The sequence below is a fragment of the Andrena cerasifolii genome, chromosome 7, assembly GCF_050908995.1.
Source record: "Andrena cerasifolii isolate SP2316 chromosome 7, iyAndCera1_principal, whole genome shotgun sequence".
NCBI lineage: Eukaryota > Metazoa > Arthropoda > Insecta > Hymenoptera > Andrenidae > Andrena > Andrena cerasifolii.
Genome location: NC_135124.1, coordinates 4,831,429 through 4,851,556, shown reverse-complemented (window position 1 = coordinate 4,851,556; position 20,128 = coordinate 4,831,429). Strand labels below are relative to the sequence as shown.

The window sequence follows — 20,128 nt, the reverse complement described above, 5'->3', positions numbered from 1 at the left end:
GGACCTGGTTCTTCCTCCCCCTCCCCCCGGAGCTGCCGAACTTGCTGGAGACCTGGTCAGGATTTCAACCCTGGTTCTTCCGCCAGCCTCTCGCCCCTCTGGCCTGGGTTCGTTTATTCGCTTGGTGCTGATGAAATTTTGGGGTTCGGTAAGTCATTTAAAATTTTATTGTTTTGCGAATGTCAAATCTGATTTCTTCATCTGTCCTATTTCCATGCATACTTTCGAGAATTTTGCGCGAGTCGTTCTATTTTGTGTATTTCTTCGATGGGTTTGCATGATTTATTTTATTTGATGCATTTCTTCGATGGGTTTAAATGATTTATTTCATTTTCGTGAATTTCTTCGATGGTTTTCTCTGATTCATTTCATCTCGTCGATGTCTTCGATGGTTTTCCCTGATTCATTTCATCTCGTCTATGTCTTCGATGGTTTTTTGTGACTTCTGTCACTCTGTCATGCATCTCATCGATGGGTCTACATTCTCTGCTCTTTCCTTCAAGTACTTATCTCTGCGGTGGTTTTGCATGCTCGTGCGTGCTCTGCTGTTGGTCGAAATTATCTCGATCGAAATTTACTCGGGGAATGGAGTTAATAACACAATATATTTAAAAAGAAACTAGTGAAAAGTGATAGTGAAAAGTGATCGTGCAAAGTGACAGTGAAAGAAGACATCTAAGGAAGCCTAGGCTAATTTATTATAGTATGAAGTATTTAAGGTCCCATGTAAAATTGCCAAGCAGTCACTAAATCATTAACTTTGTTGTTCGTTTATTGGCTCCTCATCTGTGATGAGGAGGTTACCGCTGCTTCCGTTTGCGGAAGCAAGTGACTGAGCATGGAATCGGTATGGGTGGATCAGTTTCATCCCTGGGTGTTCTTGTCCAAAGGGAAAAGTTTCGGGCGTAGGGGGTGCACCTTTTGGTACACTGCCTGCGTAAGTCACCCGGTTCGATTACCCAATCTCCGTGTTAGACGGCTTAAGTCAGGCTTTTGCCTTTCGACTTGGACAGCAGGGTGGTAGGAACTGCGCCGTCCAATACTCGTTTCATGCTTACCCTTCGCCTTTCCTTCTTTCCTGAATTTCTTTTAATCGAGTGATTGCTTGGCAGTTCCCTAGATTCTATATCTAAACCGAAGGGATCGATGGAACTTTGTTTCCATCCATCTCTTTAGTTTAGTAGGCTTCATGTACAGGGAGATCGATGGAACTTTGATTCCATCTATCTCTCTACGGGTCTCGAAACGCAGCAACCTCCTCGTGGTGAGACCTGGTAATCGATGAGAATCGAGCCGATAGCTGTGATTGTCAAATATTCTAATTAGATATAAGAATTTCTTTAACTTGCAATACTATGTAACTTAAAATGTTGTTCGATTGTTCCTACCGAACCCCAGAATACGAATATAGTGTTAAGATGGAAGAATAAGTGCAAGTTGGAATATTTCAGCGAGATACTGGAACTGTTGAGTTTTTCACAATTTTTAAAGTCCTCTCTGCTTCAGCATTTTATTGAAATATACAAAGTTACAATTCCTTTGCGAGGTATTCCACGTTACATCATGAAAGCATGTCTTCCACAAATAATGTTGTTGTTTATATAAATTTGTATGTTAAATAAATTTGTTTTGCGTTAAATAAACCTGAATAGGACAGCAAGGTTAAAAGACGAATGTGATACCGTTTTATTTTCTTCCTCCGTTCTTTTCCGTTGAACGAAATATGTTCATAAGACGATTTTTAAATTGTTACTCTAACAGAAACATTTGTAAATCGCGGGCATTGACTCTCAAAACATAAACTAGTTTTACTCGTGCTTAATTCTAGTTCCTACCACGCGTAGCGTTACAATCTGTTTTGAGACTTCACCGGTAACGTTGCATGCGACACTAAAATGGCAAGGGGGTCTTCGGACCCCCTAAACCGGCGACACAAAAATACATTGCTTGATAGGTCTATTCTATACCTCGTCTGTGATATAATCAATGACATATTGCCGAGCAACGGCGATCTCGCGCGGCTCCGGCCACAAAGGCTCTCACCGGTTATTCGAGCTTCTAAGTAGGATGCAGGTACATACGCTTTACGCCCTTACGCCTTATCCCCCACCAACTCATGCGTTCGCAGCGCCATCGGAGACTACAGCCACCACGACACGAATGACATGCAGCGCCATCTAGGACTCTCCCTCCTACTACACCACCGAACCGCCGACTCGCTTCCCCCCACTGGCACGTTCACCACCTCTCCCACATGTGATCCACAATCGACATAAGATAAGTACTCACAAGTGTGGTTAACACCTTACCCACTATCATTGTTATACAACAATTGAACGATGATTGCCATATGTTTAAACGAATAAGCCTCGAAAAATGTTTTTTTTCGCACAAAAGTGCTCGTAAAATAGAATCGAGAGTATGAAAATTCATAATTGGTAAGACGGAAGCGAGTGTACTAACGAATAGAATTCCGTTTGAATTATTAGATTCGGTGAGACTCACATTTTTTACAGTACTTAAAGTTTGACACGGACCGCTTTCGTCTAGCAATGGGGACTTACTCGCGAGCGTCCTATTTTCCATGTGTGTATTCGACTAAAACAAAAATTGATTCTGTTTTTAGTTGAATAAAAGTATTATTAATTAAAAGAAAAATCACATTTCTATCTATCTCCTTGTCATATCAGAAGGAACCCGGTTCATGCATGTAGAATGAGCTCATTGGCTCCGAGGGAGCGTTGGTTGGGGTATAGCCAATAGTAGCGCAGAACAGGTCTATGCGCAGGTTCCTTCTTATATGACAGAATATATATTATACCTGTGCCACAAACCATCTTTAAAAAACATCTATTTTTAAGGCCGTCACATTGTTCTCCTTTAACTGACTGTAAAATCTGTACCGTTAGGGTTTTTTTTGAAAATTTTACCCGGCCATTCTTCAGATGTTGTGGGGTGAAAATATGAAAAATAAAATATGTTTGATGTTTTAATCGGGAAATGCCCTTAATATTGAGATTGAATCACTGAAAGATGAAATATTGCATACAGAAAAGAGTATTCAAAATTGTATGATTCCATAACGCTCATCATAAAAATTCACACGCAATATATGATTAAATTTGAAATTGGCGCCAAAACGTTAATATGTCATACAGAAGAAACATGTGCTGCCGTCCCACTGTCTCATGGTTCCCTACTGTACCGTCAAACCACTTACTGGCAAAGTAACTGATCATCAAAGGGAATGTAGATTTCTCTCTTATGCACAGTTCATAGATCGCACGCTCAAACAAATCAATTTCTTCTTAACACGTTCACTGTCCCGTGCATCACATTTAATGCACAGGTACAGTCAGTGTTAAATAAGTTTTATTGTAGACGCATGTAAAACAAAACTGATACAATAGAAAAAAAACCTTGTCTATTTATTAAAAATTCAAATTGTCAGTTTTTGAGAAATAAAAAAAATTATTTTTTGTTGCTTTTCGAAGCATGGAAAACAATCAGGCTGTTTAGAAGTTTTGCATTCCTGGTGAACTGATTTGGCTTGTTCACGAGCGTTTTCATCGCGGTTATTCAAATTTTCATAATATCCATGGCACCACTTTTGTGCAATGTGTTTTCTCTTGTTCGAAATATTTCAGTGAGTTTTCAAACACATTGATCTGCGGAGACTTGCGTTATCACTTGATATACCCAGGACTTCGTAAATTATTTTGTACCTGACATCCAGAATGGAGAATGTGGCCCTTTTATCTTCTTCCATTTCATTATACAGAGTGCTGTATTACCTGTGCCACCTACATTACATGTAAACTCTTTGTTACATGAAAAAAATGGTTTAAACAAAAGTTGTATAGTGTCAAGGGGGACGCGCAGGGTAATAATTAATTTTTTGCTATTCTGCTTTTTAATCGAAATATCAAGGTCATCTTGACTTTTTTTAATTGTAATGGGTAAAATTTTACCCTGCAGTTGAAGAAATTGTTGAAAGCTCAGTAAAAATCTAATGGAATTTATGGATTCAAAAACTAATAATTATTTAAATATTCTTTCAAACATTTTTAATGTAAGTAATGCTGAAAATATTGTCCATTACGATCAATACAGGTGTGTAGTCCATTAATAAGTGCAAATGACTAATTATTACATTGTGCGCCGCCCTTGATAACTTTTGTTGGAATCCTTTTTTTCATTTTACAACAAAGAGCTGGCAAGTATATTGCATATATTGCGCAAGGGTTGCGTACCAAATAGTAATTTATAAGCAACATTTTTATACAAATTTCTGTATACACAAATGAAAAGGCGGGTATTTAAGGGGACTAGGCATTCGAAAAATCGATTTTTTTATTGCATTTTCCGAAAGTACTATCTTTTCTCAATAAAATGTCGCTTGGTTTATAGTAAAATTCGCAAAATTGTAGATTTGGCAGCTAAAAACGTCAAGCGGCAACCTACAGCGTCGATTTTGCCCAGAAACTTTAAATGCGTTTTTCTCGAATATTTTTTTCTCTTCATTTTTTTCCTGATTGCGAGCGAATTGAGGTTCAAATCGACTTGGAAAAAATTACAGGATGTGTAGAACATGTGTCGTTTCGGCGCAAACCTCTGATATGGTCTGTAAAAATTCGAGACTTTCATAAAAAAAAATTAAGAAGTCACGGATTGTTTTTATGAAAATCTCGAATTTTTTACAGAATTTACCACAGAATTTGCCAAATCTACAATTTTGCGAATTTTACTATAAACCAAGCGGCATTTTAGTGAGAAAAGATAGTACTTTCGGAAAATTGAATAAAAAGAAACCGATTTTTCGACTGCCTAGTCCCCTTAAGCTGCACGTTTTATTGCTTCACGCGATGTGGGAACTGTGTTAGAGTACTGTGAAATTTTTATTTACCTCTGTAGCTAGTAAAGAAGTAGGTACATTATACACTATACAATTTTGTAAAAACTTAGTTAAGTATTTCGTTGCGTTACCATGTACACCGTTCGTATTGCTTATCAAAAAGCATTAACTCTAGCTTATCGCTAGAAGAGCGAAAAATGGAGGGTTGGCGTTGACGGTCCTAGTTAACGCACAGTATTAATCCTACCACCGGGATCAAACAGAGCGATGTAACAATGTAACATCACCATGACAGTCTTTTTCCAAAAGTGTCTTCCTTTCTGCTGAAACAAACGAAAGAATCACGTATGAAATATTTATTGTTAAAGGGGGTCTATTGTCAAGTCAATTTTTTTCCATAAAATGATAGTTTAGATCTTTAAAAATAATTGTGTAAAAGGTCGCATTGAGTGAATTCATTGTAATAACAAAGATATGGTCCTTAAACTAAAAGTCTGCACGGCGTGCTTACTCGCGTTAGATAAGACTTTTTGACCTGTGTTTTCATTCAGACATTGAATTGAAACCATTCAAACTATAGAACTGTATGTAGGTGACAGTGTAAAAAAGGAAGATTGTAAAAATATCGAATAGTCGACGTCGCTATTTTTCTGCGTCTTCTTCGGGTTACAAAATTGAAAAGCACTAGAGAAGAAAAATATTTTTACCTAATTTTATTAGGGACGATAGCGAAACATCTGCCGAAGATGTGAGCACTAGATGGGCCCAATCGGTCAAGTGGAATTTGAGATATTGTGGCAAGCATTTTCTAAAACACCGTTTCGAGAAAAATGGATTTAAAGTTTTACAAACAGTTTTAGTGAGGAGAATTCTGCTTACACCTAATCTGCCACAACTGGTCCGTAATAAAAATCTTTCATTAAGTCCATAAAAAAATTCTGAAAAAAAGTGACAAAATGTCACAGTAGAATAGCCCCTTAATTCTCAAGATATTGAAAGAAAAGATCAGTAAAGGGTACACCTTTTGTTTACATTGCTGGAATTTATAGAATTTTTTACATTTAAAAAATCCGCGTGCCACACGGTAGAGGGTAGCTTAAAATACGAAGACTATTCAACGTTTGACTTTCAATTACTGAGCACTACGAAATCACTGACGCCAGCGTACCATGCGCATCGCTTTATGAATTGGAACGACTATATTTTTTCCCGTTAGGAATAAACACAGACGTTAAAATAAAATTGTTTTGCAAAGCTCGGAAAATGCTTTATGAATGATAAAAAGGCCATTTCAACTGGACGCATAAATTTCTTGTAAAAAATTCATGCGAATACCGTTGATTTCGGTTCGATCAAGATGGTGCATATACAATTATACAACACCTTAATGCCACATATTTCTTGTATGCTGTACAAAACAAATCTGAAATGGAAACGAGAAAGTTATTACGTTCGAAAAATCCATATAGAGTTATGTTCCTGATAAAGAAGTCCGGAAGGGTTAGGGTTTTATCAATCCCTAGTTCAACAAACCGTGCAAACAGCCATCTGTTGATAGTTGCATAGTACTATGTAGGGGATTACATAACGCGGAAGATTATAGAATAATTAGAAATTGGTGAACGGGGCTCAAAAGAATGGCCTGGTACGGTTTTTACATTTCTTACTATTGGGTTGGAACAAAAGTTCGTAGTCTTTTTTAACCCTTCGTGGTCACACCTTCTTATGATCACAAATTGGTCACATGGGGTTCACTGTACCCCAGCGTCATTTTTGAGTTACCATTTTCGGATTTTTGAATCTTTTAACTTTTGAATGATAATTGTACATTCGTAATACTTGTACAATCATGGTCTAATAGTCTTCTTCTAGAACTGTAAATTTTGATATGATAAAATTTGTAGTTGAAAATGAGTGATTTTCCGCCGTTGTGGGGAAAAATCGATTTTTTAATTTAAATATAAATTACTAACAAGTAAAAATTATCTTCCCAGAAATTATAACAGAAGTGATAAAAATAATATTAACGTCATAAGATTATTTTTTATACAGTGACTGCAACTTAGTAGGAGCGTTTCTATTACTGCGATATTTATTACTGGAGTAATAATTTCACGAACGAAGAAAATATATTAGGATTATTTATGCAATTAACTGATCCGTCGATGACAAGTTCCTTAGAAATAGGTATTATACTATATATAGATCTTAAAAGTTACAATGCAAATTGGTAATAATTAATGCTATGGTTTTTTCACTATTCCTTTTCGAAATTTGGAATCCGTCAAATTGACGGGTGCAGTAAACTTAGTGTTAAGAATAATTCTAATGCCCCAAAGTTCATATTAAATCTCCTACGAATCTTATAGGCGTCTGGAAAAATGTTTTCGAAAGATTTGGGATCCTGGTTCACTTCTCGCAGTTGCCAAATCAAAAGCAGAGGGACTCAAAAAGAAATAGCCGCGACGTGATCGACTAGACTACTAGACTGTTTCGATTGCGGCAGACAATAAACGCGATCTGTAACTCCGTTGGAAAGTCTTCTCCGCTGCTCGTCGTTAGCAATCTGATGAAAACGCAGGTACACACCGAGCCGGGGGCTCGTTTGTCGTGCACTACAATTACGAGCGCCTCGCAGACAACGCCACGGCTACCTCCTCCATTAGCAATTTCGTAATTATAAAATTCAATGGCCGATTCCCGGTGGACGCGGTCGGCGGTTCTCATTTATCGCAGGTGCGAACGCGAAACGCCACCCGGCGGGGGCCATTCGCGTGCGCCCTCCGCACAAAGGGGGCCCGCGACGGATCGACGCTGCTTTAGAAAATACTCCGACGCAACCGCGAGCAGTCTTATTATCCATGACACCGTTCTTAATTCCCTCGTGTGGACGCACGGACGATTTGTGTCGGTGAGAATTATCAGGCCGACTGCGCCCGCGGAACAATCGCGAAAGGGGTGAAAGACCGGCGCGCGCGCGCGCGCGCGATCCAGACAACAAGCTCGTTCGTAGACACCTTTTGTTCGCCGTCGCAGCAGAGGCGAGCGTCGCTTTATTAATTGAGAAGGATCTTGATTCCGCGAGTATGGGGGCTAAGGGGATGCTCATTGACGAGGTGTTTTCCCTAGGAATCCCTGCCTGGCTTTCAGTGCCCGCAATCCCGCCGATATCTCCGACTAAATGCGGGCAGGTAGAACGAGTGCCTGTAACGTTGCGGATAAGAACCCGGCTCTGTTAGGTGCGAGCGCTGCGAGTTAACTTATCGCGTCTCGCGCGGATTCTCCGCTGCCTCCTGTCCTCCTACTCGGCCGATGATGCTGTGCGCACGCCTGGCCGGGAAGTCGACAAAAGACCGCGAAATCAGAGGAGTGAATGTACCCTTTTTTCCTTCGGTGCGTCGCAGTGCGTCATGCCATTACGGCATATCAAACCTCGCGGGGAAGACAAAAAAGCCACAGACCGTGGCGGGCTGGTGGTTGGCATTCAAACGTTCCTCCGCGTCTAAGAAGGAGCACAAAGGATGCTGGTGCCAGCGAGGGGAATTGGAAAATGACGAGGAGCGGAGAGACACAAGGAGTCTAAAGGGGTCGACACGGAGCCATGGGACAGAGGGATGGGGGTGGCGCGCGCTCGCGTGCGAGGCGAGGGACAGAGCGCGGAAGAAGCAAAGAACGGGGGAAAAAGAAGGAGCGAGAAAGTGGACGGGGGGCGGGCACGGAGAATGGAGCGGAGGAGGAAAGAGAGGGTAGAGCAAGAGGGGTACGCATAAAGGGCCATTAGTTAATTAACTCCTAATTATCTGGCGGCGGAGAAGCGAGTGCATAATCGTCAAGCATTGCTGCTGTGCAGTGGCAGCGCGAAAAGGCAGACAGTGCTGTGCACGGATCGTTGCGCTCGGGCGCCAAACAATCGGCGGCCGCTGATTGCATAGACTTGGAACATCATCCCCTGGTCTTTTCTGTCTCTACTCTTTTTCTCTTCTTCTTTATTTCATAGGCGCATCATACTCCGTGCTCGCCGCCCGGTCTTCCTCTCTTCTTTCAAGCTACCGACCATCCTCGCCCAGAGAGAGACCCTGGAAAACGTCTCGTCGCAGCTTTCTCCGACCAGCGTCCTAAACGAGCGGATTCAAGGGAGCCGGAATTAGCCGCTCCTTCTCTCGTCGAACCTCATTCTTCTCCTTCGGCTTCATTCGCTACTACGACCTGGGCTATTCTTCTGCAAACCTGTTTCCTCTCTGTTCTTCTTATTATTATCCAATACTCCTCTTCCCCTTCTCTTCAGTCTGTCGTTGCGGTCCTCGTCGCCGCACACCTTATTATTAGTTTCTGTAAATCTAGTTACCTAGATTTCCATGATTCTTGTAAGTTCTTCCTCTCCTCAGCTTTGATATTCTTCAGTTTCTAGAGTTTGATTCGTGGCGAAGACAGAGAGCGTGCATTTACACTCCATTCCATGTAAGAGCGGACCTATGCCCCTACCATAGACGTATACAGACGGAGCGTAAGCTGAGGCGGGTGTAAGATTCGCGGTAAGGGGAGGGGTGCAGGCAACTCGGGTAACGCAGTGGTTATGCGTGCCGAATGCTTCCGAAGCTAACCCGACGTGCCTGTATCTGACCTCTGCCTTTCCCCCTCCAAGCCTACCGTTCCCCTCGCCGGTAGTCCCAGCTTCTGCTCCGTCTATATACAGGGTGTCCCACTAAGGAGTGGACAGCGCGATATCTCTTAAAGTATTGTCGATAAAAATATAAAAAAAATAGGGAATTGCATGGTTCGAGGGGGCCCATTTATTAGCGCGAACGAATTTTGTTTTCGATTATTATTTTAAAAGATACGATGGTCAAGTTCGGTTTTTCAAATGGAACTATTTTTTTTGAAGACCTGAGTTGATAGTGCGTTCCAAGACAAATTCAATAAGCTTTAATGTATACACTTTATTTCCACTGGTTTTTACGATATTGCGCTTGCAAATTTACTGATTTTCACTGCAAGGTCTTACTGGCGCCACGGGTGGCACTGCCTGTTGAAATGGATACTTACCTGCCAAAGGTCTACGCCAGAAATGGCAGGCCCAAAGGCTGGACAATTCTTTTCCGTCAGAAATGCTACTTAGGTAGGTACATCTGCGGTATCGAGAAGCGCATCGTTACTTTTATTTCGCACTTGCTTCTACGCTCGGATGGCCGGTTCTTTTGGGAGGGATGCAAGTTGGATTGGTTAGCTTAGGAGGAGTGAAAGTTGCTAGACTAAATTTCAACCATAGGGAGCAGATTGTATCAGAACCAATCGGATTTGCATCCCTCACAAAAGAACCGGCCATCCGAGCGTAGAAGCAAGTGCGAAATAAAAGTAACGATGCGCTTCTCGATACCGCAGATGTACCTACCTAAGTAGCATTTCTCACGGAAAAGAATTGTCCAGCCTTTGGGCCTGCCATTTCTGGCGTAGACCTTTGGCAGGTAAGTATCCATTTCAACAGGCAGTGCCACCCGTGGCGCCAGTAAGACCGTCCCCGGTTTTTGCCATTCCAGAGGGGTTTCTTGCAGTGAAAATCAGTAAATTTGCAAGCGCAATATCTTAAAAACCAGTGGAAATAAAGTGTATACATTAAAGCTTATTGAATTTGTCTTGGAACGCACTATCAACTCAGGTGTTCAAAAAAAATAGTTCCATTTGAAAAACCGAACTTGACCATCGTATCTTTTAAAATAATAATCGAAAACAAAATTCGTTCGCGCTAATAAATGGGCCCCCTCGAACCATGCAATTCCCTATTTTTTTTATATTTTTATCGACAATACTTTAAGAGACATCGCGCTGTCCACTCCTTAGTGGGACACCCTGTATGTCTATGGCCCCTACCGATTTGCGACCGATCTGCGCAGGTCCCACGGATTTGACACGCGTGATTGGTCGTAGCAATTTTGCGATTGGTCGTAGCACTTTCCCTGCCGGTTCCCTACCAATCAACAGCGCCATTCCTGCGCGGAACGAGTTCGCTCTAAAGTGGAATGCAGTGTAGACAAATATCATAAATGTGGTGAGGTTTTATTCGTTTACACAGCTTATTACTGTCGTTGGTTCTTCAACGATAGGTTTTTAGGTGAAACACTTCTATCGACACCCTATACTACTTCCTGGACAGAGGACTCTTCCCACCCTGTTTCTCATATTTTCTTTCTCGAGTAGATGACTCATCCACGATTCAGAAAGGCGATCTGAGTTTCGGACGATGAGGATTTGAAATTCGAAGACCTCCGCGTAGGATGGTGTGCGTAAGGTGGTATTTATTCGCGGTTAATTGAATATCGAAGCAGTTGATCACGAATTGCAGACTTCCTTTCGCAATTACAGCATGTTAGCGAGCCACATGCTTGGTACGCAATTCAAGAAACGCTTTTTACTCGACGGTGGAGATTTCAAAGCGATAAAAACTCATTTAACTGTCGTGCAAAAGGATAGACTTCTTTTCGGTTGAGAATTTATTAAGCATTTGTAGCAATTGAGACAGAAACTGCCGGAACGAAGTACGCGGTTTCTTGACAAATGCCAGGGAATCGTTTAAGCATTATCTATTTCAAAGCTTTCGGTCTTCAATTTTCAAAAGGTTGGGCATTTCTTATGCCTGCCTCAAACGACTTCAACCCTTACAGCGCGCGGATACCGTGGAATACTCGGTAGAAACAAAGGCAACGCAGGGAGAAAACTCCGGGAACTTTTCTCGTGCGGATTGTCCTTCGTTTTGCCGCATGCACACTCTTCACTTTTGCTGAAAAACTTCAAAAGTTACTCTGCTGTTAGGGGTATTGTAAATACACGCTGCCTGGATGGGAATAACGCCATTTTTTCGACATAAATAAATATGGACATTTAAAAACATTGTTCTCTAAAGTTCAGGAAATGCTTTATACATGGTAAAATAGTCATTTCAATTGAGCGCATACATTGCCTGTAAAAAGTTCGTGAAAATACCCCTCGTCTTGGACCGGTCAAGGTGATGTAAAGCCCTTAATGCCATTGGGGCTAGTCGGATGTTAACAGTGCCAGTGGTGTGAATAATTGCGGTGTTAAGAGGGGATTGAGCCTTGTTGGACGGAAAAGTAGGTAATTATTTATGACATTTTTTGTACAAACACGGTTCGACAAATTAATTTGAGGTTTGGCAGGCTGTTTTATTGTAGCTTGAACTATTTTTCTGAATTTTTGTGTGACAGTGAAAACAAAACATGGCAGATACAGAGAGAGCGTTGAAAAATAATCGGGTGGCCCTGGTGTTGACGAAAAGTACCTGGGTAAAAGTACCTGCTGTAAGATTCTTAATCTATATGATTGCGGCTATGGGTGGTAGTAGATTTATTGCCGTATCTGTTACCGTTCCTTTTTTATTCAAAGAAGTTTTCCCGATTTTGAGGCAAAACCTTTCTCGGACACAAACCGGGGTGCTTCATCTTCTTCAAAAGGCTGCCACTTTAACATTTTTTTATTTTTCTTAAGGGGTTATACCTAGTCATCCGTTCGAGAAGAGGCGAATATTTGTGAATTTTTTTTGAAGAAGCGGAATCGTATAATTTTACAAAACTTTTTGCGTTTAAAAGAGCAACATTTAAAGAACATTTGGTAATTTTTTCGTAGAAAAATATTTAAGTTTATAATAAAATAACAAGCGACATCCAAGAAGCATTTTTAAACATTTGGTTTTGCGGTGAGCATTGCCATTCGGAACCAGATTATCTAAAATCAAAAAACCAAAAAGATTTCGTTTGTGTATTAATGTATCCTCAGGTTGACGGAGAGAATTTTCCGAAATATTAAGTTAAAACAACATGGCAGCTATTTAAAGTTGAAATCCTGATTTTTTCGCGTAATTTTTGTAGGTCTTTGGTTTGGCTCCGCCCTATTAGGTATGTACTTACACGATTCTATTAAAGAAAATGATTATAATCAGTGAGTAATGTTACCCTTCGGTATTATTTAACTTGTGTGCGAAAGATTTTCTTGATATCACTAATAATTTCAATAATATGCACATTCTTCGATTAAGACGGGACACCCTGTACGCATAAGTTACAGTCTTTTTAGAACATTGTTGGCGATGTTGTAGAAGTACACAAGTCTTTCTGCATTATTTAAAATTTTCATTATATTTCAGCATCATTTTAAAAATTGTATAGAACCATCTATCATTTCCAAAAAATACCAATTTCCAGCTGTAATAATTCGACAATAATCATATAAATTATTTCCAATAATTTTAATTAATATCACAAAATGGTGCACAGTATCCCCTTTCACGAAAATACACATTTATGGACAACATTTCCTCCCTCCGCTAAACCAGCAGCACGTATATAGGTACCCACCAACTGAAGTTCCGTCTACTGTTCGTGGAAATCATATCCAATCAGCGAACAACTTTCCGAATTTTAACCTCTGCTGGGTCCCGCAAAGAGAGACTAATTAGAGAGGCCCAAGTTGAGACACGGGACCAAATACTGGCAGGTTAAAATGCATGCCGCGCTTGTAGAGAAGAGTTTCGAGGTCAATGATCTTCCTCCTTCAAACTTTTTCCACGATAGGGTAGACCGGGGGCGGTAGTAACACTTTGACTTTGGAATACGCTTACGCAAAAACTATTACAGTTACAATAACAGTTTTTTTACGAAAATGTTACTTACTTACGGACATTATTTGAGCCACAACAGTTTCGCTGTATGTCAAGTAATATTCCGTTTATTAAACAAAAATGAGAAGCGGAGAAAGTGTTACAACCGTGCCTGACCCCGGGTCGGTTGTAACACTGCATGGAGTCGACAGTAGCACAAATTCAACTTTACAAAATTAAAATATTTATTGATTTTAATTATAATAATAAAGGAAAAAAGTAAAATTTATAACCAATTATGCGGTGTCGCCATTGGGGCAGAAATAGAAAACGTTTTGGCTGGTGCATTCTTCATGTGATCAATCTTTACATTCAGTATATTTTACCCATTTTTTATTTGGTTTGCTTGTGCTGTGCTATAGGATTCCATGCAAACAAGACAATATTATTAATCTTCTTCGCCACTATTCGGTTCTGTCCCGGTACAATCGACCCCGACTGCCGATGTTACAATCGCCCCCGACCAGGTTTTTGAACTTAAATTATAAATTTTTATTAACGTGACACTTAAAACTGATAAGTAACGATCAGTATTACTTTAAAAATGGCCAGATTAAATATTAAAAAATAGAGAATACACGTAGTTGCAAAGGGAGTATTTATATGACAATTTTAAATCAGTAAGGAAAAGTTACTTTAGGGTATCGAAAAGTTATTTTCTTCACTATGCATGTCTATTGTGTATCTATAGGAGAGACCGGGGCTAGTTGATACGTTCTTTAGTTTTCAATTTTTTTAATTTGTGTTTGCATTAATTACTTAATAACAAATATGCCAAAATTTACTTTGGCCCTTCCTCTTTAATACATAGTAAACGAAACCTTGAGAAAATATATACAAAATGAATGAAAAAATGTTATTTGGATGAAGGAAAAATGTATCAATTTACCCCACTGCGGGGCTAGTTGATACGATATTCTCTTTTCAATTTTTTTCATTTCTTATTTGAATTAATTCGTTAATAACAAATATGCCAAAATATACTTTGGCCCTTCCTCTTTAATATACAGTAAACGAAACCTTGAGAAAATACATACAAACTGAATGAAAAAATGTTACTTGGACGATCAATTTGGATGTATCAAAACTATTTACTATTTCTCCATATAAACGAAAACAGTTTTAAAAAAAACGATTGTTAACGTCAAGGTACACAGACGTACGCTGAAGCGTAGTAAATAATTGAACAACAAACTTCACATATCTCGTTCAAATGAAGCTACATATATACGGTGTCGAGATAATTCGTCTGTATCAACCTGCCCCTGTATAAATTAGCCCCGGTCTCCCCCACTGCTAGGATATAGATATGTGAATTCGAAATGTCATTCTTCATCATATATCCAAAATTTGTGTTAATATCTATCATATGTTTCGAGATATTTAACGTGTTACAATCGCCCCCCTGTCACTATCGCCCCCGGCCCACCCTATACAAGAAAAAGAGTGTCGTCCCTCTAATTCGCCCCCGCCCCGGCATCCATTTCTCGCACGCCTACTTGCGCCGATCTGAAAGCCCATATACGCAGCCGGCAGCAGAAGCAAGCAGAGCATTCAGGAAAAATCCGCTTTCAACACTAATAGTGCTTTAACGGCCGTCTAAAAGGCCGCTCGAAAGAGGAAGCGCGCAATTAAAAGCGAACCTCTCTGAATACGAGGCCTCCACGCACGCTCGCCGAAGGGAATGCGCTATCGTTCAGGCTCCTCTGCCTCTATTTATCTGCCAGCCGAGGGAGGGAAGCGCCAACGTCCAACGCACAATTGGTTGCCGATAAGGTTATCGCGATAGTTCGTTGGACGCTCTTCAAAATCGTCACCTTCGGAGAGACACCCCTCGCGGAGCTGTCGACAATAAGGGAGAAGCATTAACTCGAGGTTTCCACGGTGGTAAAGGTGAGTTTTCACGTGGCAGTAAAAGTCACGACTTTCGTTGTCGTGATACTCTATGGCAGCGTGAATAAAAAATGATACGACAACGCGATATCTAATTTTCAAGACGGCAAAACTCGTGACATTTAACCAGCGGCCGTAGCCGTGATGGAAAACACCGGTTCTCGTTAGATCACCGAAGTTAAGCATCACGGGGCGGTGTACTGGGGAAAGATGGGAGACCACCTTTCTCCCGGTGCGCTGCCGCTGCTGGGACCCGAAGGAGAGGGGAGGGAAAAAATGGGACTATAGTTCGTTGGGCAATATAAGCAAAAATTAGCTTGAAACGCCCATCCTGCTTAAAACAAAGGAAAACAATAAAAACATAACATAACATAATGAAATGAAAGAGATTAAAGTTCGTTGGGCTATAGAAGAATGGTTCTTGAAATGCCACTTATGGTATGGGATATGTATATATGTACTATGCCAAAGAAAGAATAAACCTAAACCTAAATAATGAAATGACCAGCGGCCGTAGCCGTGGTGGAAAACACCGGTTCTCGTTAAAAAAAAAAAACACCGGTTCCCATAAGATCACCGAAGTTAAGCATCACGGGGCGGTGTACTGGGGAAAGATGGGTGACCACCACCTTTCTCCCGGTGCGCTGCCGCTGCTGGGACCCGAAGGAGAGGGGAGGGAAAAATGAATGACTAATGTTCGTTGGGCAATATAAGCAAAATGCTTGAAACGCCCATTCTGTGTAAAAAAAAAACAGGAAAAACAAAAATACAAATACAAATTCGTGACATTTAGTATCATGACCAGAGCCGGCGCGAGGGTGGTTGGCGCCCTTATGCAAGAAAATTTTTGGCGCCCCTAAATTTATGCACCTGTTTTCTATTTAATATGTTTTGTCTTTACGAGGGACATAACCTCACAATTCAATATATGCTGTAACCTCTATTTCTATTCGAAGGCATTTTACTTTTTGTTTACCATTATTTTATGCTTTACTGTTGTGTTATGAAACATCGCCATAAAAGATGTAACTTATTTTAACCTGAAAAGGCAACATATTACGTGAGCAGAAATTGGTACAAATGGTGAGTACATAGAAATACGTACATCGCTATTTTTCGTGAGCAGAAATACGGACATTTAAAGCATTATATTTAATTACAAATTACTAATAGTTAAACATCTTGAAATATCTTTCTTAAATAGTTGTCGACTGGTTGATTTATTATTAATTAATTAATCAATTACTCTGCAAATTTTCATCACAAACAAATTTTTTACACCTTCTTTCTGACGACTAACCTCTTAAATGAGCAGAAATTGGGACATTCACCTTACTCGTCGTTTTTCCAGTTGGATGAACATCAGAGATTATTCTGAATTAACACAGAAAGAGGAAGTCGAAGGAATATGTGTACACGTAATGCAAACGATAAGAAACATAGTTTAAAAAAATTACAATTACTTGAAGTGAATTTCTGTATCAGTAAAAATATAAACGAAGCTAATTTATGACATGACACATTCGATCGGAGGTGCGTAACTGTTGATGCAATGAACCGTCAAAATATTAAACACATATCTTACTATATAAAGCAGAAACTGTTTGTGTTCAGAAATTGGGACATTCACCTTAGCTGAGAATTGCCAATATCCTACCACTTAAGATATTCTTCGTTGCATTTCGTATTTGGTACTAGATTGAACACAACTTAATATTGAATAATATAGCTTGATGTTTTAGATATAGTATTTAGTTAAAAGTTTCGAATCTATAAATAGTCAGGGTTTGATTATACTTGCAATTACCGCTGACGTTTCTCAAAGTTCTTATAGAGAGTTCAAACCTTTCTCGTCAAGGTTCGAGTCTACTTGAAACTAGTATTTTTTTCCGAAGTACTCATGAACTGTTCGAAACTATACAGTCAGATTGGGACCTACTTCCAATAAACTTGATCCCATCGCTTTTAAACCCCAGTCCGTGCAAATCGTATTGGCGATGACTGCTTCTAAATCTCCCGCACGCATTTTCTATCGTTAGTAGTGACGCAAGTCCTATCCACTTACCGAAATGAACTAACTTATCGCAGTGCGGGCAGTTGGGCCTGCTGAGGCTTCGTGCGGCAGTTCCATGAAACGGGCACGACTGTTGAAGCGACGAAGAAGAACCTCTCAGCAGCGTGGTCAATCGCGCACTGGTGCCTGAGTTCTGCAAGGTAACGTGATACTCTCCAGTTGATTGAGCGTATACACGAACGTGTGTAACGTCGTCCCGACATGTGTGTGCGCGCGCGAGAAACCCGTGTTAAGGTCGCGTCAGCTTGAGACTGGAATGTATGTATATCCAGTGTGTGTGCACTTTGTAGCTGGGTATGCGTGCACCTGAACTTGCAGCAGGAATTAAGTGTTCCTGTGCCCGTGACTTTGTAGTAGCGGTCGCGGTTGGAGAGCCAATTTCTTCTGTGATGAGTCGCTCTCCCCCGACGCTCGGGGCAAACCGATCCCGTTCACCATTCTTAACAGATTCGTTATCAAATGCGCATACCTAAGTACCAGGGTGTCCATGAGTATTCAGTTCGGTCGATTATCGGTTTATGCAATAGGTACGTAAATAACGGCGCACCTTGTTGCACTTGGAGTGCAATCGTGCGATAGACAGCTGCGGCAGGCGTTTCAGGATGGTCTGACTCGTGTCGCATTCGAATTTAGCTCGATTTAAGGGGACACTGTGAGGTCCTGAAAATTTGTCACTTTTTTTAGGATTTATTTTTTAGTAAACGGAATGTTCAACGTAAATAATGTTTTGTCTACTTATTAATACACTTATTTGATAGTATATAAAAATCTATTTTAAATTTTAAACAGTTTTTTTAAAATATATATCGCACTGATGCGTGAGCGTCTTGAGAAAGCGATGCAGTGCTGGTGCAGGTGTTTCCGGGAGAACGACGCAATTGAAACAGAAAATTCAAAGTGTGTTGTAATTATTATGAGTGTGGTTATCGCCGGAACCAGGATTATTTTTACTGATAGAAAATTAACAAAATGGCGAAGGTTTGAAATTTAAGTGTCGAAATACGGCGAATTTTTCAAACATTTTACCTTGTAGAAAGTATGAAATGGTTAATCTAAAAAGGTTTACGTGGTCCCGGCCATAGCCACTGATGTTCTGAATAACGTGTAAAAATATCAGACTGATTGGTCTGATAGTTTTTTTGCAATCACCTGCACCAGTTGAAAAAAAAGTTGTTTTGAGATAATTGCGTTTTAAGTTTTAAAACAATTTAAAAATTCTTTTAATTTTTTTTGTATAATATAAGAGTAGCTTAATAAATACCAAAAAGATTTATTGCATTATATGTTGTATCTACGGAGAAAAAAATCTTTAAATATAGCTTGATTTTTCAAACCGTCACAGTGGACTCACCCCTTAAATAGATACCTATATTCAATAGTCAGAGTGCCCCACAGAGTAGCACCTGATAATTTTTGCAAGTGTCAATAATGGAGACAGTTTCAGAAAATGCCTGTTAAATCTATTGCAATTCAGGGCAGAATGGTCGACTTATGGATATTTCAAATTAACTTGTTAAATCGCGTTGAGTAGGACGAGTTGTTTCGTGGTGAAAATAAAAGAATGCCAATCTTACAAAAGAAGTAAATAATGTATTCGGTCGCGTGTTACATTTATTATAAAAAAAATGTTAATTCACTTAAGACTATATTCAAATATACGATTTTAAATACCCACAGTGGACACGTTTCTGGCGAATAAAAAGACACTATTAACAAATGAAATTATACTACGTTCGATAACACAGTTCGACAACCATCTGGAGTTGTAACATTAAATAGCCGTTTCTTATAGGTTTTCGTACCATGAAAACGAATCCGCAAACAGTTTGTCGCCATCACCGTCAGTTTTTGGTAAATTCGATTTTGAAAAAAACTGCAAATTTTCAACTTTGAACATCTTTCGTGTCGAAACAGTAATACTTTTTCGGTTGCACGTTGCGTCAAATTATTCTATGAACCCTCCCGAATACAACGATATAAGTTATTATTGCATTATGAATATTTAAATATGTTTAAACATCGATCAAAGGGAAAAGGACACCCGAAATGCACCCATTTTTTGAAGATATCTTTCGATTTATTTCCAAAACTAAGGGTCTAGGAGAAAATCTGACCATTCCACGCGATGCAGCGGACATTTTTCCTTCGGAAAGCATTAACAGATGTGGTAAGTCACGTTTTGTTTTCAATACAGAAGCGAAATAGTTTGGCAAAACGTGCGGCGGCGACAGTGGTAGTCAACGGCGGCGCGCGATACACTGCCGCTCAGCGTAACACAATCGCGTAACGCGCGTGACTACCACTGTCCGCGCCGCACATTTTGCCAAACTCTTTCGTTTCTCTATTGAAAACAAAACGTGACTTATCATTTCTGTTGGTGGTTTCCGAAGGAAAAATTTCTGCTGCATCGCGTGGAGTAGTTAAATTTTCTCCTGGACCCTTAGTTTTTAAAATATATAGCAAGATATCTGCAAAAATTTGTGCATTTCGGGTGTCCTTTTCTCTTTGATCTTTGTTTAAACACATTTAAATGTTCACAATGCAATAATAACATATATCGTTGTATTCGGGAGGGTTCATAGAATAATTTGACGCAGCGAGCAACCGAATAAGTATTACCGTTTCGACACAAAAAATACTC

General features: G+C 39.9%; 1 long non-coding RNA gene across 2 annotated transcripts; it reads right to left on the bottom strand.

The window, feature by feature from the left end:
* Positions 1-1,496: 1,496 nt before the first annotated feature.
* On the bottom strand, positions 1,497-17,652 carry LOC143371711 (uncharacterized). 2 transcript variants are annotated; one of them, XR_013086113.1, is made up of 2 exons: positions 17,479-17,652; positions 1,497-5,178 (listed from the first exon to the last, which is right to left on the bottom strand). It is a non-coding gene; the product is annotated as an uncharacterized LOC143371711 (long non-coding RNA). The 2 variants fall into 2 exon arrangements; XR_013086112.1 differs by having other exon boundaries at positions 1,497-5,175.
* Between the last annotated feature and the right edge of the window lie 2,476 nt (positions 17,653-20,128).